Below are 26,259 nucleotides of genomic sequence, written 5' to 3'. Positions count from 1 at the left end.
CCGGCTAATCGAGTTGTTTGACCAATTGTTGAATTGTTGCCTTATTGAGAACACCTGGTACTGTGTCAGGTAGTTCTGCTAGCTTCTAACTCTTTTAAAGGTACAGTACACCCACATCTTTATAACAGTAATTGAGTCAGTGTTGTGTCTTTAGTCAGTCAATTGTATGTCTGTAATGTTCAGTGATATCAGTAAGCACAGAGCTTAGTCAATGCATATAAAAATGTGATATTGCAATCATGTAAACAGAGTTAAAAATCACACAACACCAGGTTATAGTCCAACAGGTTGATTTGGAAGTACTAGCTTTCAGACTGCTGCACCTTTATCAGGTAGCCCTGGTGCAGGATTATAAGACACAGAATTCTGCATTCAAGCTCACATACGGTACTAATTTGTTGAGGCTAAAAATATTGCAGAATTGTAGACAAAAATCTTTATCAGTCTTTATTCTAATGTTAAATGATAATACAGCTTTGTTTTTGATTGCTTAGTGACAAATATTGCCATAAAATAAAATCTGCATTCTGATTATAGCAACTAGAAATGTGAAGATGGAGACAGATTTTGATTCTGAAAGTGTGAAATAAAATACACCCTGAGGCACACAAAACACTGGAACAATAAACTGGAGCTGATTTACATAAGGTATAGGCATTCCTTGTGCAGCAGATGACCCTGCTTTATACAATTGCAATGCATAAATGCCAACCAAACCAAGTATTCCTTCCTTATTCCTTGATAAGTTTACAGAGATTGGTATGGATAGCGTAAATCTCACAAAAAAGTGTAAATTGCAGTTATTCAGTTAATTCACAGAGTCATAGGGTGGGTCACATGAATGAGGAATCAGATATTATCAGAGTGCATTGTGTATTGGGCAGTAGATTCAGTTTATGATGTTGTTTACTAACCCAGCGGGAAGTAATTGCTGTTTACATTAGCCGCCTGCTAACAGAGAATAAAAGGGTACATTTTGCAATCCTGATGAGTTGTGCTTTTATGGCATTTCTTCCATCTTTCGACTTGCAGACCTTTCTCCACAGCTGGTTCCATTACTGCCTCAAGGTTCTGCATTTTAAGTGGTTTTGCACTATCAACTCAGAATTTTCCCCTCCCCATGTTGTGATCAATCGTGGGAAAGATGTGAAAATACAAACTAAACAATTTTAAAAGATCAGAATTTCAAATTTGAGAAAATGTTTTGTTATCTCCCCTCAAGCCTTAAAATGATGAAATTTTGCCATTGAGTGGTGAAGAACTTTGTATCTCATTAAAGCCCCACCTTGCCTTATTTATATGCCACTTCTCATTCTCTTCCCCTCTCTGAAATACGAAGTGGCACAAATTCTTAATGTATAAAACAAGAGCAGGTACGTTGTGTTTGCAGCTCACTGAGTACTTGGCTTGGCCATTATACAAATACCTCCGCACAACAACATCCATGCATGCCACCATCCTCCTCAACCTTTGGTATCAGCAAACGACCAGTCTTAACGTATCATTAGCCCTCACCTTGGACCAACTCACACAGCACTTCAGCCCTTCAACCGTCTCCTTGTAAGCTTAGGGATAACTATAAATTGCACTGTTCTGTTAGAGTTTCCTTTGACTGCAGAGACACAAATGCATCTCATGGATATATGCAGGATATATCTTATGGCTCTTCTTTCTGAGCACTCACTCACTTTGTTTTCTTGGAAGCAGCCAACCTCTGTCTACGTGACATTACTTTCTTGGCACATGCTCACTGACTCATAAATTGACTCACTGCAGTTCAAATTGATTTTATTAGTGTACAAGGTCTTTAGTGCTCAATTACAGGTTGTCAGCTTCATTGACCTGCATTGCTGTTTAGCAGAGAGGTAGCAATAGGTAGCCTGATATGGTGGGAATATTGACCAATCATTGGGGCACACATGTTGCTTAGTAGTCCTTATCAATGCCAACATCACACCTACAGCATGTGCCAGCAGTTAACACAGCAAACATATTGTATGTGCTTTAACCAAATAGTTGTGCATGAAAGTCTAAGGGGAGCAGAATGAAAGGGAACTACAGTCAGTTAGGGGGTACAGTCACAATCAGCCAAGAGTCTTTTCCAACTACACTTCAGGGGGTTGGGGACTGTCAGTCATAGAGTCATAGAGGTGTACAGCATGGAAACAAACTCTTCAGTCCAACCCATCCATGCCGACCAGATATTTCAACCCAATCTACTCCCACCTGTCAGCACCTGGCCCATGCCAGGAAAATGTATCCTTGTAATTTGGAGACAGCGGCACAGGCAGTTCTGCAGATGTCATACAACCAGTCTGAAGACTATAGGTGTTCAGTCAGGATGCTGAGGAGACATCACTCTGGTAGCTCTCTGTGATGAGTCAGGACTGTCCTGCCAAATCAGTCCAGGTGATATGGGCATGGTACGTCAATGGCCAAGATAGGGTATCCTGGCCCTGATAATCAGAGCCTGGGATTTTAAGTGGCCCGTTCTGTTCAGGGCAAAGTTTGGACTGCTGTGCTCATGCTGGGGACCAGGGATGGGACCAGGAAACAGTAGTAGCTGTGCCACGGCCCGTGACCTCTGCCCCGGGTCTGCCCTGGGGCTCAGATCAGTAACAGTCAGGTAACCTTTCAAGGGGAAAAGCATGGAATTCTGGGAAAATGGATAACTTGAGTCTAGAGAATTTGGTTAAGCATTGAGATCACCTCACCACCATATGAGGATTTGTGGTCTTCTCTAGCCACATCCAGTGCATTCTCTGAGTAGTGGGTGAGGAACCTGATCTCAGCAAACCTTCACCCCTCCACCTCAACCCATGCTTTAGTCTGAGCCACACAATCCCTGCATTGAGACAAAGGGAGGAATTGAATAAAGTGGAAGTGAGTGGAAGATCAGTTAATGGTGAGAATGTACAAGCAGGAGACATGATGAAGTGTCCGCACTGAGCAATTAGGAAAGGCAGGAACAGTTTGTAATTCAAGAGAATGACGTGGGTAAGAGTCATTGATAGACATGATGCATACAAACAGTAGTATTCCATGAGCCTTCATGACAAGAGTGTGCAGTGGCAATGTTAGAATGAGTGGTGTTCCTGTGAGGTAACAGAAAATAGATGGTGACACATCTTTGTGTCGAAGAACTTTGACTGTTTTCCTAACGGCTAGGTGTCCCACTTACCCAGGACACAACATTGACCAAGGCTGCAATTGGGGCCAGACTGGCTTGGCCTGGTAGTGTGGTCTCATTAAGTATCCTGCAGGATAAAAAGACCCCACTATCCCATCCATCAGGAGCTCCAAGTGTCTTTCTGAAAAGCTGATAGCAAACATTCCATTCCATTCTTCTCCACCTTATCTTCTGTGATAATAGTCAAGCACTACAATGTGAGGATCAGCTCCTGTGTCTGAAATGGATGGCCCAGACTTTAAAGCATCCAGACCTTAAATATTACGCCAGTAGCTTGAATTCCAGAAGGTCCTAGAGATGGTGAGCCAATGGTCCCAGCACTTTTCCTGCCATATGATTCCACAAAAGGTGTGCCCCAGGACCTGGTTGCATAATCACTGAGGTGAAGAGGATTTCTTTTCAGAAGAGTCATTCCAAGTCATACCCTGTTTTGGATGCCCTGAATCTTATTCAGCGAAACCCTTTAACTCTAAATGGGAAAATTTCCTCTGCAGCTGAGTGGACGAAGGTCAGATTTTTCAGAGTACTTTTACTACTGAATTAAGATAGTGTCTTCCTGTTTCTTTTGTAAAAAAATAAATGTTTGAGTGACAATTTGTTATAATTGCCCATTTTCACTTCCCTAATGGAGCTGTTACAATGTTAGGTTCGGTTGTCTTCACACTCCAGCAGCTTTGACCAGTTCTGTCAAAGAACCTTATGTTACTTATGATTCCATGTATCATTGCTTATCCAATATCAAGATAAATGGGGAAAAGCCTCAGAGTCAGAGAACACTTGCCACTGTACTATGACTTATTGAAATATATCACCCGCGTACACATTATTTCAACTTGAGAAGCTGCAGAATTATTCAGTCTTTCAGCCAAGGCTGCAGCTTTATTTTAAGTGGTTAAACTACCAAATGCAATCAAAATAAAAATTATGCTGTATGTCCGCAATCATTCCACCACTAACTGGTTAAGGTCATGGCCTGCTTTTCGCATAAATCTTAATACAAGCTAATTGATTAAACAATCTGGAATACCTTGGTAATTCTATGTAAGATTGCAACACACAAAATGTTAACACACCTATAAATGTCCAAAGCACTGTCCCTTTCTTGCCTAAGATTTTTAATTATCTGAAGCTGTAATGGCAGCTCGACTGCCACATAGACTGGTCTCATACAGTTCAGTGGCTATGGCACATTTCCTCACCATAGGCATTTCTAATCAATCTGTTCAGACATATTATTACAGTCTTCTGGAGCACATGGAACTTGAACCTGAGTGTCCTGGCCCAGAAGTAGGAACACTACCTCTACATCACAAAAGCCCCCTCCACCACCTCATGAAATGATTGGTAGAACTACTCATGTGCTTTCTGAGAAGTGTCTTACACCAGATGGAATGCAGGTTGTTTATTATCACCTCATAATTTTAAAACAACTCTATTTTAAAGCAGAAAAAACTCATGTAATAGGGCGCACACTGTTGCAAGACCAGTTAATCTACTATGTATTAACTGTTACAGTGGCTCAGCAGTTAGCAAGGCTGTCCCACAGTTCCAGGGACCTGGGTTCAATTCCAGCTTTGGGTGATCATCTGTGCGGAGTTTTCACATTCTTCCTGTGTCTGCGTAGGTTTCCTCATGCAGTCCAACGATATGCAGGTTAGGGGGATTAGCTAATGCTAAATCGCCCATCTTATTGTCCATTCTGTGGGTTAGCCATGGGAAATGTTGTTTACAGGGTGAGGGGGGGAGGTGAGTCTTGGTGGGATGCTGTTTTGAGAATAGGTATAGACTTGTTGGGCTGAATGGCCTGTTTCCACACTGTAGGGATTGTAAAAAGAGAAATCCATCCAACATTTCATACAATCCTAGGGGCCCCACAGTGTATTTGGGCCACTAACTCCACACCGAACCTCTGAAGGTCAGCCCAACCAGACCCACCCCCTACTCCACCTCTGTAACCCTGCACTTCCCATGACCAATCCACCTAGCCTGCATGTCTTTGAACTGTGGGAGGAAACCAGAGCACATGGAGGAACCCCATGCAGACACAGCGGGAATGTGCAAACTTTGCCCTGGTGGTTGCCCAAGGGTAGAATCAAACCCAGGATTCTGGTGCTGTGAGGCAGTCATGCTAATCACTGAGCCACTATGCCACTCATTTGAGATTGAATTTATTAAGATAATCGTCAGGAAAGTTTGTTGATTTTGTATCAACCCAAAACGACATTTGTCCGCAGCTTATGTGGAAAACACATTCCATGCATTTATGGAGAATGGTGACGTGTGAAAGTCAAGGGGATGAAATATTTAGTTGGGCGACAGTAGACTGCAGTCAGTCAGGGGTGTCACCATCATCAGAATAGGGGCTGGGGTACTTCTGTTTTGGAAGTAAATCCAGGAATCTGCACATTCACAGACCAGCAATTGGGACAATGGTCAGTCCTAGATTTAAGTAAAAGCTGTCTAGGTCTTAATTATTGATCTATCAGGGTGTTATTACAAGGTGAGTCCAGGGGAAGCATAACGTCGGGACTGTCTTGTCAAGTTATTCCAGGGAATGAGCCATAATCAGTTGGTGGACAGACGACTATAAACAATTTGTGGCCTTTTCAAGGGTCAATCCTTGAGGTTGAGGCTTGAGACAGGAGCTTGACTTCATTGTACTCGATATCTGAGGAAATGGTTCTGGTAACAGGGGACAATTACAGATAACAAGGTGAGACCTGGTAGTGTATTGGAGAACTGTATGGCCCTGCATGGAGGCCAAGGAAAGTCAGGGTCATATGGTCTTAATACAGGGAGGAGTCAGACCCTGCAAGAGCGTAGGAATCCTGAGGGCCATCGATTCCAGGGGAAAAGAGGGCACATTAATCTAACGGAGTTCAACTGCAATTGGATCATAGTGTCACAGGGAGTGGGATGGCAAGGGAAAAGGGACACAAAGAAATTGGGGGAATGTTGTGGGTCACAGGGAGGCCAGAAAAAAACACTTACACAAACGCAAAGTTGGAGCTTCACCATATTATTCCACAAATCAACTGCAAAATAAAGACTAAAGCCTGAACAAACTACCTGCAAAGTAGGACCAGCAAGAACTGTTTTGCTTTCAAAAAGTGTTGAAAGTAGTGCTGAGCGTAAACCTTCTAAGGGACAACAGCCTCGTTTTTTCTTACAGCCACCACACCACCCATGTTTCTAATTCAAAGTACAATTTATAATCACTGCAACAATAACAACAGTGAGGGAAAGATGGGGAAGAGGAGGGGGACTAAATTAAAATTATGCACTCATCATTATTTAAAGATAAAAATCACACAACACCAGATTATAGTCCAACAGGTGTAATTGGAAGCACACTAGCTTTCGGAGCGTCGCTCCTTCATCAGGTGGTAATGGAGGGCTCAATCCTAACACACAGAATTTATAGCAAAAATTTACAGTGTGATGAAACTGAAATTATACGTTGAAAAATTGATTTTCTGTTCAACCTTTGATCTGTTAGAATATCATTATAGTTTCACTTCTTTTATGTGTAAATCACAAAACCTTTCTCACACTCACAATCCCCAACCCAGACAGACACACACACAAAGACCCACATGCACACATATATTTTGTGGGGTGAATTTGTACTTTCAGGGTTACATTGTACTTTTCTCAAAAACTGCATGCATTCATGTAAAACTCCATTATCTCACCTTTTAGATTAGAATCAATCTAAACATCATGGCATAGATAGAGAACACAGGGGGCCAACACCTTCAACATATTGTCTAGCTATCACCATTGTTATCAGCTAACCTGACAATGCAATTTTTTTAAAAAAAGTTATGTGATTTACACATGAAAGAAGTGAAAATATCATGATATTCTAACAGATAAAAGGCTTAACAGACAATCAATTTTTCAATGTATAATTTCAGTTTCATCACACTGTAAATTTTTGCTATAAATTCTGTGTGTTAGGATTGAGCCCTCCACTATCACCTGATGAAGGGGTGATGCTCCGAAAGCTAGTGTGCTTCCAATTAAACCTGTTGGACTATAACCTGGTGTTGTGTGATTTTTAACTTTGTACACCTCAGTCCAACACCAGCATCTCCAAATCATGACCATTATTCAAGATATTGATGAATACTAACCACTTGTATTCAATTCATAGTTCATCTGAAATCAAAGGTGTTCACATTATTTTTCTTCTTTATTCTTTCACGAGGTGTGGGCACCCTGGAGCTTCCAGTTGTCTGCCACTTCAACACACCACCATGTTCCCTGGCCAATATCTCTCTCTCGGGCTTGCTGCAGTACTCCACCAAACCTCAGCACAAACTCAAAGAACAGCATCCTGGGGGCCCTGCAGTCGTCAGTACTCAATATCTAGTTCAGTAATTTTAGAGCCTGAGCACCTTCTTCCATGCCCTTTCTCCAACCCCAAGACATGCCCTCACATTGGCTGCTACCATGCACCCATTGTCAGCCATTGTCAGCCACTAATGGTTCCCACGAGCAGCTATTGATTCTTTCAGGCTGATCATTATCCATTCCTTTGTCCTGATGAAAGATTCTGACTTGAAACATCATTTATCCTGCTCCTCTGATGCTGCTTGACCTGCTGTATTTTTTCCAGCTCCACACTTTATCAAATCTGATTTTCCAGCATCTGCAGTCCTCACTATCTCCATTCCTTTGTCTGCCCAACTGCTGTTCTCTGGCCCTGGGTTTCATTTTCACCTATCAAGTATTAGCCACACTTCTCTCCTCCAAAGCAGATTATACCGACCTTCTCTTAGTTACAATCAGTTCTAAGGATCAGATTAGTTGCTGTGCATCTGGTGTCACACGTAGGCAACATCAGACAAGGACAACAGATTTCCTTCCCTCAGGGACCTTAATGAACCAGATGGGTTTTTATGGCAATCAATAATAGTTTCACAGTCTGCATCACTCTGATTGGTTTCCACCTGCAGGTTTTATTAATTGAATTTGAACTCCACCCAGCTGATGCAGTGGCATTTAAATCTATGTCCTGCTCATTAACCTGTCTTTCTCCCTTATTAATCTAACAATATTACCATCACACCACCATCTCCTCTTGCATCATCCAATTCAGATATGCAATCATGAAGGATTTATTAGGAGTGCCCTCATATGCAGATCATATCTACTGGCTGTTTCTTTCTGTATAGTCTATATGGTCTCTTGGCTGGACTTGGTATGCCATGTATTAGACCTCTCCTCATCCCCATTCTCTTACTCATTTCCATCACAGTTCTACCTCCAAGCCAGTACTGGTACAAGACCATAAGAAAATAGCCATTACATATCCACAGTGTAGAACCCTGTGAAGCATTATTAACAATTTGCAACTACTTTGATAAACGTTGCTTGTCCAATTCCAGTTTTCTGCCCTCCAAAATGAGATACATTCATAACAGTTGTGTTCCTCATTTTCCACCAATTTATTAAATTGTTGTTATGCATTATGTTCACTGCTATATTTCTTTTTAATTTGCTAGTGCCCATTTTATTAATTTTTTGATTTGCTTGTGCTAAATATTCTATTAATTTATTAACTTTTTGATACGCTTGTGTTAAATGTTCTATTATTTTATTAATTTATGAACAGAACCTAATCTATTAATACATTTATTTTGAGTATGCTACATTAATTTATATTGTAGTAATTTATACATTTGCTAATATTCTCACTATTCTTTATTTGCCCGTTGCTATTGCTCTATTAATTGATTTGTCATGGTTAGCCCACTTCTGTATTAACTTATTAATTTACTGGACTTGCAGTTCTATGAATATATTGACTTGCTAATAGCTAATGCTCTATTAATTCATTAGATTACTGGCATTTCATAATAATTTGATTGCTATCCCAGTAAGTTACAATCAGATCCCTGACAAGGTTCTACAATTCCTTACGATTCCAGATGGGATATCCCAAATTATCTAGTTCACAGGTGAAGAGGAATGAACTGGTTTCCTTTCTTTAGTCACCCTTTCCTTTTTTAGTTGCAATAATGTTAATTCATAAAGGATGTTCTCCCTTATGGATAGCTTTCTCCTAGACCCAAATGAATCGATGTTTTAAAAGGAGCAAATTTAATCAGACTTCCTTGTATTAACATAAAGTGTACATTTATTTACATAAACATGCATAGAATTAGTAATGCAACATATATGCATGCAGGTCAGGTCTAAGAGATAAGTTCAAAAAACTAAAAGTTCAAAAATCAGCCAGACAATTGAACGCTTCAGGCTTTGCATTGAAGATTAATGGTTGATATTGGTAGTTGAACAGTTGGCTTCATGGTGGTTTTGTATTTGGTTGAGATTTTTTACTTCTGATGCCATTCAGTTCTAATCGAATTCCTATATCCAGGGTGTGAACAAGTCCTGCTTTATGTTAAGTGGTTCTGGATGGCAGCACTCAGAGTGTTAGAGAGTATTTACCTGCAACACAGGGGTAATTAGGAGATAGTTCTTCAACTGCACTAATGCTCAAACCGAGCCTGGTATGCACCAGAGTACTCAATGCCATTTGAAGAGTTGAAACTTTTTTAAAAATCCTGACCTTGTGCATTGCTGGATTGTAAAACAGACATGTCTGCAAGAGATTTTCTACCTAAAAAGAGAGATCATATTATTTCTTATTAAAACCTTTGGCCAAATTTTCTCTGATAATTTACACGTTCAACATTCGACTGGCTTCACACAAGACTATGCCAGGCACTGATTTTGAAGCTACAGCTTTTCTGCAGCAGTCCTCCTTTTAAAACAGCAAGTTTTGAAATTAAAAGTAAATTAATATCAATATTTCATTGTTCTGATCCATCCTCATTGTAATTAATGTCGTAAGTTATTCATTTCTGTATAATAGTCCTTCAGTCTTTATCAGTAACCATTATTCTTGTTCATAATCCCTCTATCATATCATTGTTATCCAACCCTAATCCAAACTGAAATGGCAGGGGAGTCCCGTGTGGATGGAAGAAATGCTTCATGGATACCGTCAAAGCCTCCTTGGTGAGGTGCGGCATTCCCACAATGTCACCTGTGAATCACTGGTCCAAGACTGTCCAAAGTAGCAGAGGAGCAACTGGGGAGGTATCAACCACCTTGAGACTTGCCTTCAAGAAAAATCAGAAGCTAGGTGAGAACAGTAAGGTGCAAACTGCCAAACAACTTATCCCTTCCCACAAGCACCTTCTGCCCTCCAAGTATGTCGGGATCTGCAGAAGCTTAATCGGTCTATACAGCCACCTTTAGACTCACCTGAGAGTGGAAGAAAGTCATTTTTGCCTGTGAGAGACTGTCAATGATGATGATGACTGATTTTCTATGGCTGTAATTTCCTCTAGCTACATCGTCTCCAAGAAATCTGTGGTCCTCCAATTTCAGCTTTGTATAGTGGTCACAATTTTGTAAGAATTAGAATACTCATGGACAAAAGGTGAGAGTGGTCCTAAAGGAGGAGTGCTATGTTGGGGGAAGGCTAATTCTACCAAATTTCGGCAAGACCCCGGGAATGTAGATTGGGAGCAACTGTTTGAAGATAAATCCACATTTGATATGTGGGAGGCTTTTAAAGAGACATTGATAGAGTTCAGGAGAGACATGATCCTGTGAAAATGAGGAATAGAAATGCAAGATAGGGAACCAAGGATGACAAGTGAAATTGTGAGACGAGCGAAGAGGAGAAAGGAAGCATTCTTAAGGTTGAAGCGACTGAAGACAGATAATGTTTTGGAAGAACATTGGGAATGTAGGACCAATCTGAAATGATGAATTAAGAAGGTTAAATGGGCTTATAGAGTCATAGAATCATAGAGATGTACAGCATGGAAACAGACCCTTCGGTCCAACCCATCCATACCGACCAGATATCCCAACCCAATCTAGTCCCACCTGCCAGCACCCAGCCCATATCCCTCCAAACCCTTCCTATTCATATACCCATCCAAATGCCTTTTAAATGTTGCAAGTGAACCAGCCTCCACCACTTCCTCTGGCAGCTCATTCCATACAAGTACCATTCTCTGCATGAAAATGTTGCCCCTTAGGTCTCTTTTATATCTTTCACCTCTCACCCTAAACCTATGCTCTCTAGTTCTGGACTTCCTGACCCCTGGGAAAAGATTTTGTCTATTTATCCTATCCATGCCCCTCAATGATTTTGTAAAACTCTATAAGGTCAACCCTCAATCTCCGATGCTCCAGGGAACAGAGCCCCAGCCTGTTCAACCTCTCCCTATAGCTCAAATCCTCCAACCCTGGCAACATCCTTGTAAATCTGAACCCTTTCAAGTCTCACAACATCTTTCCAATGGGAAGGAGACCAAAATTGCACACAATAATCCAACACTGGCTGAACCAATGTCCTGTACAGCCACAGCATGACCTCCCAACTCCTCTACTCAATACTCTGACCAATAAAGGAAAGCATATCAAATGCCTTCTTCACTATTCTATCTACCTGCGATTCCACTTTCAAGGAGCTATGAACCTGCACTCCAAGGTCTCTTTGTTCAGCAAAACTCCCTAGGACCTTACCATTAAGTGTATAAGTCCTGCTAAGATTTGCTTTCCCAAAATGCAGCACCTCGCATTTATCTAAATTGAACTCCATCTGCCACTTCTCAACCGATTGGCCCATCTGCTCAAGATCCTGTTGTAATCTGAGGTAACCCTATTCGCTGTCCACTACACCTCCAATTTTGGTGTCATCTGCAAACTTACTAACTGTACCTCTTATGCTTGCATCCAAGTCATTTATGTGAATGACAAAAGGTAGAGGGCCCAGCACCAATCCTTATGGCATTCCATTGGTCACAGGCCTCCACTCTGAAAAACAACCCTCCACACCACCTTCTGGCTTCTACCTTTGAGCCAGTTCTGCATCCAAATGGATAGTTCTCCCTGTATTCCATGAGATCTAACTTTGCTAACCAGTTGAACGCTTTCCTGAAATCCATATAGATCACATCTACTGCCCTGCCCTCATCAATCCTCTTTATTACTTCCTCTCAAAAGTCAATCAAGTTTGTGAGCCATGATTTCCCACGCACATTTCCCTAATCAATCCTTGCCTTTCCAAGTACATGTACATCCTGTCCCTCAGGATTCCCTCCAACAACTTGCCAACCACCGACGTCTGGCTCACTGGTCTATAGTTCCCTGGCTTGTCTTTACCGCCCTTCTTAAACAGTGCACCAGGTTAGCCAACCTCCAGTCTTCCAGCACCTCACCTGTGACTATCGATGATACAAATATCTCAGCAAGAGGCCCAACAATCACTTCTCTAGCTTCCCACAGAGTTCTCGGGTACACCTGATCAGGTCCTGGCGATTCATCCACCTTTATGAGTTCATCTGCCTTCCCCGTTAGGCCCCTTGCATTGAAATAAATGCAGTTTAATTTATTCATCCTACCTTGTCCCTGCTTGCCCTGACTATTTGACTCACTTCTGTTCTCAACTGTACCAGTCTCAGATTGATCTCTTTCCTCACTATCTCTCTGGGTTTCCCCCACCACCACCACCCTCCCACCTTACTAGTTTAAATCCTCCCAAGCAGCTCTAGCAAATTTCCCTGCCAGCATATTAGTCCCCTTCCAATTTAGGTGCAACTTGTCCTTCTTGTACAGGTCACTTGTACACCTAAAGAGATTCCAATGATCCAAAAATGTGAATCCTTCTCCCATACACCAGCTCCTCAGCCATGCATTCATCTGCTCTATCCTCCTTTTCCTGCTCTCATGAGCTCGTAGCACTGGGAGTATTCCAGATATTACTATTCTCGAGGACCTCCTTTTTAAATTTTTGCATAACTCTCTGTAATCACCCTTCAGAATCTAAACCTTTTCCCTTCCTATGTCATTTGTTCCAATGTGGACAATGACCTCTTGCTGGCCTCTCTCCCCCTTGAGAACATTCTGCATCCTCTCTGGGACATCCTTGATTCTGGCACCAGGGAAGCAACACACCATTCTGATTTTTTGCTGCTGGCCACAGAAACGTCTGTCTGTACCTCACACTAGACAATCCCCTAACACAATTGATCTCTTGGAACCCAATGTACCCCTCATTGCATGAGTGCCAGTCTCAATACAGAAACTTGGTTTTCATTATACATTCCCCTGAGAATCCAACACCCCTTACATTTTTCAAAGCAGCATATTTGTTTGATATGGGGATAGGCACAGAACGCACCTGTACAAGGTGCCTACATCTCTTACCTTTCCTGGAGTTAACCCATCTATGTGACTGTATCTGAGACTTCCCCCCTTCCTATAACTGCCATCCATCACATACTGTTGTTGTTGCAAATTCCTCATTACTTCTGTCTCTCCAACCGATCCATTGAATCTGATAAGAGTCGCAGCCAACAGCATTTATGGCAGATATAATTCGCGGTAACCCTTAAACTCTCTTTGAACTCCCACATCTGACAAGAAGCACATATCACTCTGCTGAAGGCCATTTTTGCTCCTTCACAATCTACAGACCCAGAAAATAACACTGTCTTTTTTCCTTTACAAAACACTGCACTGGGTTAGATTAATAATTACGGCTTACATTTTAAGTTTAATCAAGAGACATATCTCCAGAAACATATAATCAAGAAAGAAGCCACTCTACTCACTACTGCAGACATTCTTTAGGCCACTTAAAACAATTAACTTATCTGATTCTGTGCTGTGAACTTCGACCAAACAGTTCCTCCAATATTAGTTGTGAAATTCACTGTTTGTTAATTTTCCCAGATGCATCCAATGTCCAGCGATAAATGAATTCAAACAGCAAAGGCAGTGTCAGTTTCTTTCTCTCTCTCTCTCTCTCTCCTGCACTGACCTCACCATGTGCTTCCTTTGTCTGATCTTCTCCCTTTTAAAACTGCTGTTGTTTTGAATTTTTTTTCCAAAGTTCCAAAACAATGCAATTGCATATAAAACAGTAATTACTGCTCCTGGAATTCAAGGAAATCACCTCCTACACCTAAAATACCTCAATAAAGGAGCAGCTGTTACAGCCAGAAATTTTTCCCATCCTCCATCTTGGTTAGTCAATAGGGTTAAGGAAAATCCCAAAGTCTTTTATTCATATATAAGGAGCTATAGGGTAAAGAAAGAAAGGATTGGCCACTGAAGGACAAAGGAGAAAAGTTATGCATGGTGTTAGAGAAAATGGGTGAGATTCTTAATGAGTACTTTGCATCAATATTCATCGAGGAGATGGACATGATGGATGTTGAGGTGAGGGATAGATGTTTGATTACTTGAGGTCAAGTTGGTATAAGAAGGGAGGAAATGTTGTGTATTCTAAAAGGCATCAAGGTGGACAAGTCCCCAGGTCCGCTTGGGATCTATCCCAGGTTACTGAGGGAAGTGAAAGAGGAAATAGCTGGGGCTTTAACAGATACCTTTGCAGCATCTTTGAACATGGGTGAGGTCTCGGAGGACCGGAGAATTGCTAATATTGTCCCCGTGTTTAAGAAGGGTAGCAGGGATAATCCAGATAATTATAGGCCTGTTGGCCTGAAGTCAGTGGTAAGGAAGCTACTGGAGGAGATAATGAGAGATAGGATCTATTCCTATTTGGAAGAAAATGGGCTTATCAGTGATAGGCAACAAGGTTTTGTGCAGGAAAGGTGATGTCTTGCCAACTTAACAGAATTCTTTGAGGAAGTGACAAAGTTGATTGAAGGGGGGAGGGTTGTAGATGTCACATACATGGACTTCAGTAAGGCATTTGATAAGTTTCCCCATGGTAGACTGATGGAGAAAGTGAATTCGCATGAGGTCCAGGGTGTACTAGCTGATTGGCTAAAAAACTGGCTGGGCCACAGGAGACAGTGAGTAGTAGGGGAAGGGAGTTTCTCAAAATGGAGAACTGTGACCAGTGGTGTTCCACAGGGATCTATATTAGGACGACTTGTTGATTGTGATATACATAAATGATCTGGAGGAAGGTATAGGTGGTCTGATCAGCAAGTTTTCAGATGACACTAAGATTGGTGGAGTAGCGGACAGTGAAGGAGACTGTCAGAGAATACAGCAGAATATGGATAGATTGGAGAGTTGGGCAGAGAAATGATATTTGGAGTTCAATCCAAATGCAAAGTGATGCATTTGGAAGATCCAACTCAAGAGTAAACTAAACAGTAAATGGAAAAGTCCAGGGGAAAATTAATGTTCAGAGAGATCTGGGTGTTCAGGTCCATTGTGTACTAACGGTGCAATGCAGGTCAATAGACTGGTCAAGAAGGCATATGGGCTGCTTTCCTTCATCCGATGGGGTATTGAGCACAAGGTCATATTACAGTTGTGTAAGACTTTGGTTTGGCCACATTTGGAATACAGAGGAACATTGATTATCCAAAGGACAAGGGTAGGGAATATTTTGAACGGTTAATCGAATTCCAGATAATCAAATGCCCGATAACGTAGGTTAACCAAGCATCGGGACCTTGCAATCTTGCTAGATAATCTGATATTCAGATAATCGAATGTCAAATAATTGAGGTTCCTCTGAACTACATACAGTTCTGGCCACCACATTACCAAAAGGATGTCGATGCTTTGGAAAGGGTGCAGAGGAGGTTTACCAAGATGTTGCCTGGAGGGCGCTAGCTATGAAGAGAGGTTGAGTAGATTAGGATTACTTTCATTAGAAAGACAGAGGTTGAGGGGAACCTGAATGAGGTCAACAAAATCATGAGAGGTGTAGGCAGGGTGGGCAGCAAGAAGCTTTTTCCCAAAGGGGGGAATTCAATTACTTGGAGTCATGAGTTCAAAGTGAGAGGGGAAAGTTTCAAGGGAGATATGCATGACAAGTTCTTTACATAGTGGGTGGTTGGTACCTGGAACGCGTTGCCCAGGGAAGTGATAGAGGCGGGCACAGTAGCATCATTTAAGATGTATCTAAGCAGATACATGACTGGGCAGGGAGCAGAGGGTTACAGATCCTTAGAAAATAGGTGGCAGATTTAGATAGAGGATCTGGATTGGTGCAGGCTTGGTGAGCCAAAGGGCCTGTTCCTGTGCTGTAATTTTCTTTGTTCTTTGTTTTTTTTTGTAAACATCCCAATTTTCATCCCTCCACAATTGACAGCCATGATTAAGGCTGCCATGGCTTCAAGCTTTTAAATTTTGCAATAAGCGTGCTTTCTATGACAATTCTCAAGAAGGGTCACTGGAGCCTAGACATTAACTCTGATCTCTCTCTCTACAGATGCTGCCTGACCCACTGAGATATTCTGCCAATTTCTTTCTGATTTTCAGCAACCGCAGTTCTTCCAGTCTTTCTATGACAGTGGCGAGTCTGTGGAATTCACTACCACAGAAAGTGATTAAGGCCAAATATTATGTGTTTTCAAGAAGGTGGTGAATATAGCTATTGTGGCTAAAAGAGGTTAAGAGTTATGGGGAGATGGTTGGATTAGGGTATTGAGCTGAATGATCATATTGAATGGTACAGCAGGTTCGAGGGGTTGATTGGCCTATTGCAGCTCCTATCTTTTATGTTTTGTTTATGATGTTGTTGATATAAAACAACCAGAAAAATTTGCTCATGGCATTTACTGAATTTGTTTTGTTGCCAGATCTGCAAAAATTGAAATTTAAATGGTTATAATTTCTCTGCTGAACAGGTTCATAACGAATCTCAGAAATAACTTTAACTAATTTTAGTTTTAATTGCAAGATCAACATTTTTAATTCAGTTAGATTACCTACAGCGTGGAAACAAGTCCACACCAACTGTCCAAAGAGCAACCCACCCACACCCATTCCCCTACATTTACCCCTGATTAATGCACCAAACACTACGGGAAATTTAGCATGGCCAATTCACCTGATGTGCACATCTTTGGACTGTGGGAGGAAACTGGAGCAACCAGAGGAAACCCATGCAAACGTGGGGAGAACATGCAAACTCCACACAGAGAGTTGCCTAAGGCAGGAATTGAACCCAGGTCCCTATCGCTGTAATGTAGCAATGCTAACCATGGAGCCACCATGCCACCATGCAAAACAAATCTGATTACTTGAATTAGGCTTGCATATCTAATTTATCTCTTAGTTTCCTATGAACTGCATAGAAATTACATAGTCAGCACAAAATGCTGCACCATTCTATTACTTATTTTGGAACTAACAGCGGCCAGCATCATTATTCACATAAGTATTGACAATTCTTAAAGCATAGTCCATGCTGTTGCAACTGCTTTAAGAAGTAGATTATTCAAATTTACCTATTTTATTTTCCTAAGATAGTTATCATTTCATAATTATTCATGCTTACTCCCAGCCATCGCAATGCAAATTTAGATTTATTTAGTTATTTTCTAATTAAAATCACAACATTGCTGCTGAAGACTTTAATTGTTTCCATTTTACAATTCAAGAATGCCCAGCTAAAGTACACTGTTGCTAGATATAGAATAAAGCTTTATCTACTTTGCCTCAACAATGTGATTTAACACTAATAAATGCTAATGTACTGTTTATTCTCATTTTAGACACCAAGTACTCTTTAGATTGGTTTTGGTGACTGTGCCAATTAATATAAAAGAGGCACTTACATTGTGAATCCATATTCACACTTATTTCATTTAGGACTCTTGATGTGAGCAAAGGACACATTGAATCAATTTGAACTCAATCTCTGAGATTGCCAAACTACTGCCTCACCCAATCCTCCTCATCCTGTAATTCTAAAAAGGGAGAGAGTATCTGAATTTGGCTGTGCACTCACAAAAAACCAAACTCAGCAGGAGTCATTGCCAAAAAAACAGGAAATTTACAAGTCAGGTAGCAGCTGAGCAGAAAATTGAGGAGTTAACATTTCAGGTGTTGGTCCTTCATGTAAATAATACAGACAACATAATCTCAGGCTAGTAGCTTCTGCCTTGAGGGTTTTCAATATTCAGATAATCAAATTAAAAGCAGAAAATGGAGCTGGACCAAAAAAACAGAGCCTGTTCTTTCCTGGTTGTAGGGCAGAATGCAAAGGATTTCAACTTTTTATTTAAAGTGAGAAAACCCACTGAAATGGGAATGTAACATTATATATCGAGAAGTGAAGTCTTATTGAATCAATTCAGTAAATTTGATCAAAACCGTTTGTTCGTATAAACAATTTAACAATTTAAATTAAGCCTCATTCCAACTAACATTGAAATCCAGACTGAAATACAGTAGCAAAACTGCTACCACACTAGAAGAGGCAACACAAGTGGCCTTAAGGGTGAAGAAGAGCTGCAAAGGCCATATTAAGGCTTCCATTGAAAGCCTCAGCCAAGCCAAAACCTTCAGCAAGAAAAGGGTAAGCTGGAATTGAAAGGGGTAGGGACCCACTAGCCCACTTAGAGGGTTTGGCCATGACATCATTTTCCAGGGTTTGCTGCCACCTTCCAAATGATCATCCCAGGAATCAATAGGAAATGAGAAAGGAACAGTAGGAATGTGGCTGGTAGATGCTGAAGGAGAGATATCTTCAAGGCAGAGCAGTAGATATTGTCTATATGGACTTAACTAAAGCATTTGACAAGATTCCACATGGTGGACTAGTCAGAAAGGTTAGATTGCATTGGATGCAGGGGGAGCTAGGCTATTGGATACAAAATTGGCTTGAAGGTAGGGGACAAAGTTTGATGGTAGAGGGTTGCTTTTCAGACTGTAGGCCTGTAATAAGTGATGTGCTGATAGGCTCAGTGCTGGGTTCAAGGAGAAAATGCTTTTCAGCATTTACGTAGATGATTTAGATGTGATTATAAGAGGTATGATTAGTAAGTTTGCAGATGAGACCAAAATAGGTGGTGTTGTGGACAGTGAAGAAAAGTATCTCAGAGTACAATGAGATCTTGATCAAATCGACCTTTGGGCAGAGTTTGATTTAGATAAATGTAAAGTGTTGCATTTTGGTAAGGCAAACCAGGGCAAGATTTATAGAATTATTGAGAAGGTCGAAGAGAACAAAGAGTTCTAGGGGTGCTGAACAAATTTGCATACTTCCTTGAAAGTGGAGTATCATGTAGAAAGGGTGGTGAAAAAGGTGTTTGGTGCACTTGTCTTCATTGGTTAAAGCATTGCGTAAAGGAGTTGGGATTTCATGTTGCGGCTGTACAAGACATTGGTGAGGCCACTTTTAGATTACTGTGTATAATTGTGGTCGCTCTTCTGTAGGAAGGATGTTGTTAAACTTGAGAGGGTACAGAAAAGATTTGCAAGGATGTTGCCAGCACTGGAGAGTTTGAGCAATCAGGAGAGGCTGAATAAGCAGGGGTTTCTTTCCTTGGAGCCTGAGGGGTGACCTTATGGATAGGATAAATAGACAAGGTCTTTACCCTAGGGTGAGGGAGTCCAGAACTAGACGACTTAGGTCTAAGATGAGAGAGGAAAGATTTAAAAAGGACCTGAGGGGTAACATTATCATGCAGAGGGTGGTGTATATATAGAATGAACTGCCAGAGGAAGTGGTGAAGGTGGGATGAGTATATGATTAGGAAGGGTTTAGAAGGATATGGGCCAAGTGTTGACAAATGGGACTAGGTCAGATTAAGATGTCTGGTCAGTGAGGATGAGTTGGACCAAAAGGTCTGTTTCCATGTTGTATGGCTCTATGACTGTAGGTCAGTTAATGACATGCCTCGCAGTCTATGAAGCCCTTCTTTCCCCGTTGAATTTCCTCATCATTTTTGGTGGGATTGTGAAAAAAAATTGATTCCATCCTTATTTTTGCAAATGTATCCCATATAGGTTCACATTGTGCTTATTCAACAGTAAAATTATTATTGTGTGCAAACTTACTGATAAATTGTTTTCCTATCAGAAATTATCTCATGGTATGTCACATAACATAAAGCATCAGCACTGTTTAAATTGTATTGCATATTAAGTGTTTATTCGTAGTCTGGAGTGAAAGTAAAAATGGACTGTGCAAACTTACGATTTGACAAACTTTTCAACTTATTTATTCAAGTTCAAACATATTTAATTAGGATCTTTGTTGTTAAAGTGCCAGTGAATGCAATTGATATAGCATGGGAATTTCAATTGTACATTTATTATATACTGTGTGCATATTACATTTGATGAATGCTAGCGCAACTAAGTGTGTTTACATTATATTTTCTTTGTGATGAAAACCATGAAGTTTTCAACAATTATCAATTCAAAGAATATCTTCTTCAAAAATGTAACATGCAACACTGACTGAAACCAGAGCTATTCTGAATTCCCATGAGATAGTTCTGTTCTCATCAACCAATGTGGCAAAGTGTAGATAAAAGCAGAGAGAGAAAAAAAATTCAAGTTACATGATAAATACAAATGCAACTGGAAAGCCTGCACAACAAAGGTAAACTAGAGGGAGAGGATGGTTCTCAGCACAGACAGCAGGAATAGAGCAGTCTAAGCTATGACAGAATGAAAGAACTCACACAAACCATGTACCACTGAGCAGACAGACAGCATGCAGTGAGGACTAATACTGGTGAGAGGCTATCACATATAGACTCAACAGGAGAACAAAATCTAGGTGTTGAACAGAAAACAATTGCAATGTCACAGGCTTCAGATGACGTCAGACAAATGTTATTGAGAATAAGAAATAATAATGAGACCTAAAGAAATAGGCAAGCTTTCAAAAAAAAAACAGAAAGATAAATACATAATTTGATGGGTCATGAGTAAATTGAACATCATATGAATTTTCACTGGTAGCACAAAACCACCATATTAATAAATGGAGAATATCTCATAAAGAATTCACACAAATGAAACTAAGACACACATAGTGAGCAAACAAAAGCACAATAACTCTGCAATTTCAGAAAAGACAGTTAACCCATTATTGTCTGCATTCAGAGTTTTGAATGAAAACATTGTTAAGCTTTGGAATGATGTAAACTATTCCAAAAAAATACATTGGGAATTTGGAAATGGATAAATGGAGTATAATGTAGAAACATGGACAAAAGACAAATAACTATATGCCGTACATTTGTCTCCACCTTTGAGTATAGGAAGTCCTCATTAACATCTCATCTGAAAGTCAATGCCTCAGACAGTGCAGCAGTAGGGTGGTGCTATGCTAAATTTCAGCATTTGTATAACTCAATGTTTCTGAAAGAGATAATGTAATTATTATCAAATTAAGCACCACTCAGTCTGATGATATCACTTCTACTTGGATGGAAATAGAGAGATCAGATCTGGATCTCGGAGGACACAGATCTTATCATAGATCTTCCAACAGTTTTAGGAAGAGTGGGTTGAATCTTGTCATGTTTTGATTAAGTGGCATTTTTGTCAAGTTTCACAGAGGGTTTCTCTCTCTGAGGCCCAAAGAGATTCTGGCCCATATTTTCCCGAGCTATTGATCATGCCTGACACTGTTGACCAATGTTTGCGTGATTCTCTCACTCACTGTAACCAGAAGAACTTGCCAGCGCTGGGATGTCCTGGAATGGATGATCATCCCTGGAATGGATGGTCATCTCTGGAATGGTCCCATCTTTAAAAAATCATTGCATAATCGATCTAACACTATCGGTCCAGCATTGCCCATCATGGTGACTGATAGTGGACTGGACATGACAGAGAAGAGGAAATTGATTTCCTATTTTGTGGATGAGGACTAGAGATCCAGGTGGACAGGGTTTAGCAGAGGAGCACCATCATCTTCCCCAAGGACTGGCAATGGAGGCCATGACACCAGACCCTGCCAGTCAGGTTCAGTGTGATTTCATCCAACTGGAGGAATGCCCAGCAGTATGGGAAGAAAATCAATGCACTTCTCCTTCTGTTAGGAGATGAGCCATTATCCTCTCTCTGCTAGCTCATGCTCAGTCTATCTCTGTTACAGCTCCCACCGAGGCTCATGCTCTACCACTCTCACCCATTGCACGGAACATCTTTCTTCAATTGCTGTCCTCCACAGCATCACTTGACACCATTAACTCTGTGTACCACTGCCTACTCACTCAGTCAGGATAGCTCACCATCTTTCACCCACCTGAACCAACACTAACAGTTAAGCCACCCACTGTCATCTCACCCAATGTTTCCCCTTTTGCTCATTCCAAGAAAAAATGGTTGGCATGTTGTCTCAGCGTCATTGAATCCCTACAATGTGGAAACAGGCAATTCAGCCCTACAAATCCACACTGACCCTCCAAAGAGTATCCCACCCAGACCTGCACCCATTCCCTATTACTCTACCTTTCCCTGACCAAAGCTCCTAATCTACACATCACTGACACAATGGGGCAATTTGCCATGGCCAATTCACCTAACCTGCACATCTTTGGACTGTGGGCGGAAACTGGAGTACCTGGAGGAAACACGCACAGACATGGGGAGAATGTGCAAACTCCACACAGACAGTCACCCAAGGCTGAAATCAAACCTGAATTTCTGGCACTGTGAGGTAGCAGTGCTAACCACTGAGCTACCATCCTGCCCACAGTAGTTAGCATTGCTGCCTCTCAGTGCCAGGCACCTGGGTTCACTTTCAGCCTCAGGTGACTGTCTGCACATTCTCCCTGCATTAACATGGGTTTCCTCCAGTTTCCGCCCACAGTCTAAAGACATACAAGTTAGATGGATTGGCATTGCTAAGTGGGGGTTATATGGATAGGGTGGGGGTCTGGTTGAGATGTTTTTTGGTGTGTTGGTGCAGACCCCATGGACTAGGTAGCCTCTCTTTACACTAGAGGGATTCGATAATTCTGTGAAAACAGCCTACAATATGGCAGAAAGAGCCAAGATGAGTGCTGACTGCCAGGTATTTAGCTTCTCACCCACAATGAGGAATCCAGCTGTTGACTGCCCATGCCCAAGCCTCTGGACACGTATTGGACACTGTACTTGGTCTATTCCAGTGGGACCCCCTGACTGAAGCCTATTACTTTGACTTGACCGAAGATGGCTGACAGCCATGAAAAACATCCTAGGACTGTGCTAAATGGCAAGGCAAGATGGACGTAATGAGAACCTGGTAGGTCTGTCCAGTGGCAGAGGACAGAGTGCAAAAATGCAAGGTATTTTGTATACAAGGCATACAAGGCAAGCAGTGATACTTTGAGCACCAAGGTAGACCTAAGTTATGTAAGTGCTAGAGAACAAGCAAGTAGCCTGATAAAGTCCATGAGCTGGGTAGCTGACTTTGCGCGCAAAGTATCCTGAAGCAGCATTTCAGCGTTAATTGTTGTGCATTCCAAAGTGCTGGTTTAAAATGCAGAGGCATTCTGTAAGAGGATTGGAAAGGAACTATGTGGGTCCTGAGAGATTGGCAGATATTGGACGCCAACATCAGTGATGGAGTGCATTAGGCACTCTGGAGCATGCCCTGAGATGTTATTACTCAATGGAGGTCCAGAGAAGAGAATGGAGAGCTGAAATCACGAGATACCAGCTCTGACTTCAATGTTGGAAATTGCTGACCACATTGTGGGTGATAGAAAGCTGCATATTAATGAGGGCGATTTGCAGTTTATGAGGAGTGAAAATAAGTATTAATCCTGTAAATAAGCATCTCCTGCTCCCTGATGAGAACCACATCTTGTTGCACCCCACTGACATAGTGTGCTGAAAATTAAGTCTCACTATCCCCAGTGTTAAAAATTTTATAAAAGTACACAATTTTATTTGGACCAAGAGGGTCAGAAATCAAGGACCAGAGTTCTGTACCACTTATTAAAATTAAATAGATTCCAGATCCAAGTAAACAATTATGAACCATCAACATATACCTCTATTAATTAATATTCTAACACCCTTCTCAAACTCACCCTGACTCATAAGTGCAGGCAAACACAGAAAATGGATCAGAGTTATTCACGAATGAAATGATTGTTCAGTGATTCCTGTCCATAAGGTTTGCTGAGATAATTCTTCCAGCTACCAAGATTTGATGCTCCTTGGTCTTCCTTCTTCTCCAGGTATTTCATTCGTGCAGGGTAATTTATTCAGACTTTTAAAGTTTCTAAATTATTGGTTCAGAGTCATAGTTTATAGCAGCTGGTGAAGGAACATAAAACAGCTTCCTTCAGGCTTTTTACTACAGAGAAACGGACAGTTTCTTTCTTCTGAAGGTCCACTGTCTTCTGACTAATCAATCACACCAACAAGCTGTTCAGATCCCTGGGAGCCAATCACATAATCGTTGTCAGGCAGACCCCTTTTGCCATTGACAATCGATCACCACTCCACAGGCCAGAGTGTCACTGTTTCCAGCCAAATCCCCATTCACACTCAGGCTCAAGCTCATCTGATTTGATTTGATTTGATTTATTGTTATCACATGTACCTAGGTAAGGTGCAGAGTTTTGTTTTGCGTGCAGTACAGGCAGATCATAAAATACAAAGATCATAAGGTGATTGAACAGAGCGAGGAATACAAAATTATGGCTGCAAAGAAGGTGCAAAAAAAGCAAGATCAACATTAAATTTGAAATGAGAGGTCCATTCAGAAGTCTACTAACAGTGGAGAAGAATCTGTTCATATGTTTAAGTTTTCATATCTTCTGCCTAATGGAAGCAATTGGAAGAAATTGTAACTGGGATGGAAGGGTCTTTGATTATGTTGGCTGTCTTTCTGAGGCATTGAGAAGTGTAGATGGAGTCAATGGATAGAAGGTTGGTTTACGTGATGATCTGGGCTGTGTTCACAACTTTCTGTAGTTTCTGAAGGTCCTGTGTGGAGCACTTGTTGTACCAAGCCATGATGTGCCCACACAGAATTTATATGATGCATCTGTAAAGTTTGGTCAAGATCCTTATGGACATGCTGAATTTTCTTAGCCTCCTGAGGATGAAGAGGCATTGTTGTGCCTTCTTGACCATCACATCAATGTGGGTGGTCCAGGATAAATTATTGGTTATCATCACTCCTCGGAACTTGACACTCATGCCCATCTCCAACTCAGCTCCACTGATGTCGATAGGGACTTTCCCTCCTCCTTGCTTTCTCAGCTGTTTAGTTTTGCTGACATTGAGAGAGGTTGTTTTGTTTATATGATGCCACCAAGCACTCTATCTGTTTCCTGTATTGTTGATGTTGTTTGATTGCCATTGTTTGAGCTCAGGCCTGCAACAGTGGTGTTGTCAGTAAACTTGTAGATAGAGTTTAGACAGAATTTGGCCACACAGTTGTGAGTGTACAGGGAGTACAGTACGGGGCTGAATACACAGCCTTGTGAGGTGCCAATGTCGAGGATTGTTGTGGAGGAGGTGCTGTTGTCTATCTTCACTGATTGCAGTCTGTAGGTCAGGAATTTTGAGGAACCAATTGTAGAGGGCAGGGCAGAAACTTAGGTCGCGGAGTTTAGAAATTAGTTTGTTTGGGATTGTAGTATTGAAGGTGGAGCTGTAGTCAATAACTGGAAGCCTGACAAAGGGATCCTTATGATCCAGGTGTTCTAGGGATGAGTATCGGGTTGGGAGATGGTGTCTGCCATGGACCTGTGCTGGTCAGCAAGTTGCAAGGGATTGGAGCAGGTTGGGAGGCTGGAGTTGATGTGAGCCATGACAGACTTCTGGAAGCATTTCATAATTGTGGAGGTTAGAGCTACCAGGCGATAGTCACTGAGACATGTTGCATGTGTTTTTTTGGAACCAGGATGATGGTGGTCTCCATGAACAAAGAGATGTTAAAAGATGTCAGTGAATACACCAGCTAGCTGGTCCACACAGCTCCTGCATGGCCGGGGACTCCCTTTGGGCCAGTGACTTTCAGTGGGTTCACTCTCAATAAGGCCAATCTGACATCTGCCTCAGTGACTGAGGGAACAAGTACATCTGAGTCTGGTGAGGCAGGTGACACTATTTCACTGGCCTCCTGTTCAAGAACAAAATATATTGAGCACATCAGGGAGAGATGTGTTTTTGTCCACTATTCTGTTCTGTCATTTTGTAGCCCCATATGTTGTCTAGACCTTCCCATGGGTGACCAGTGTCTGTGGGATTAGTTTGGGTCTCTAATTTAGCCCAGTCTTGCCTCTTAGAGTCTCTAATAGTCTTATGGTGGTCGTATCTGGATTTCCTGTATAGGTCAG

This window comes from Hemiscyllium ocellatum, chromosome 10 (assembly GCF_020745735.1).
Source record: "Hemiscyllium ocellatum isolate sHemOce1 chromosome 10, sHemOce1.pat.X.cur, whole genome shotgun sequence".
NCBI lineage: Eukaryota > Metazoa > Chordata > Chondrichthyes > Orectolobiformes > Hemiscylliidae > Hemiscyllium > Hemiscyllium ocellatum.
The sequence above is the reverse complement of the archived record's forward strand: the minus strand, read 5'-3'. Positions refer to the sequence as shown.